This window comes from Siniperca chuatsi, linkage group LG13 (assembly GCF_020085105.1).
Source record: "Siniperca chuatsi isolate FFG_IHB_CAS linkage group LG13, ASM2008510v1, whole genome shotgun sequence".
Classification (NCBI taxonomy): domain Eukaryota; kingdom Metazoa; phylum Chordata; class Actinopteri; order Centrarchiformes; family Sinipercidae; genus Siniperca; species Siniperca chuatsi.
This window is the reverse complement of record NC_058054.1, coordinates 307,501-308,186: the sequence shown is the minus strand read 5'-3', so window position 1 is coordinate 308,186 and position 686 is coordinate 307,501.

Sequence of the window (686 nt, the reverse complement as noted above, 5' to 3'; positions counted from 1 at the left end):
TGCAGCGTCTCTGTCCAGGTCCCTGACATTCACCTGTCCCCCAGGTAACTCACTGACTCCATTATACTTCCTGTTTACATTCACCTGTCCCCCAGGTAGCACCTGACCTGCAGACCTGTAGCACGCCCCTAACACACACTAACACACGGTAACACACAGTTACCTGACCTGTAGACCTGTAGACCTGACCTGTAGACCTGTAGACCTGTAGACCTGACCTGTAGACCTGACCTGTAGACCTGTAGACCTGACCTGTAGACCTGACCTGTAGACCTGTAGACCTGACCTGTAGACCTGACCTGTAGACCAGACCTGTAGACCTGTAGACCTGACCTGTAGACCAGACCTGTAGACCTGTACACCTGTAGACCTGTAGACCTGACCTGTAGACCTGTAGACCTGACCTGTAGACCAGACCTGTACACCTGTACACCTGTACACCTGTAGACCTGACCTGTAGACCTGACCTGTAGACCAGACCTGTACACCTGTACACCTGTAAACCTGACCTGTAGACCTGACCTGTAGACCTGTAGACCAGACCTGTAGACCTGTAGACCTGTAGACGAGACCTGTAGACCTGTAGACGAGACCTGTAGACCTGTAAACCTGACCTGTAGACCTGACCTGTACACCTGTAGACCAGACCTGTAGACCTGTAGACCTGTAGACGAGACCTGTAGACC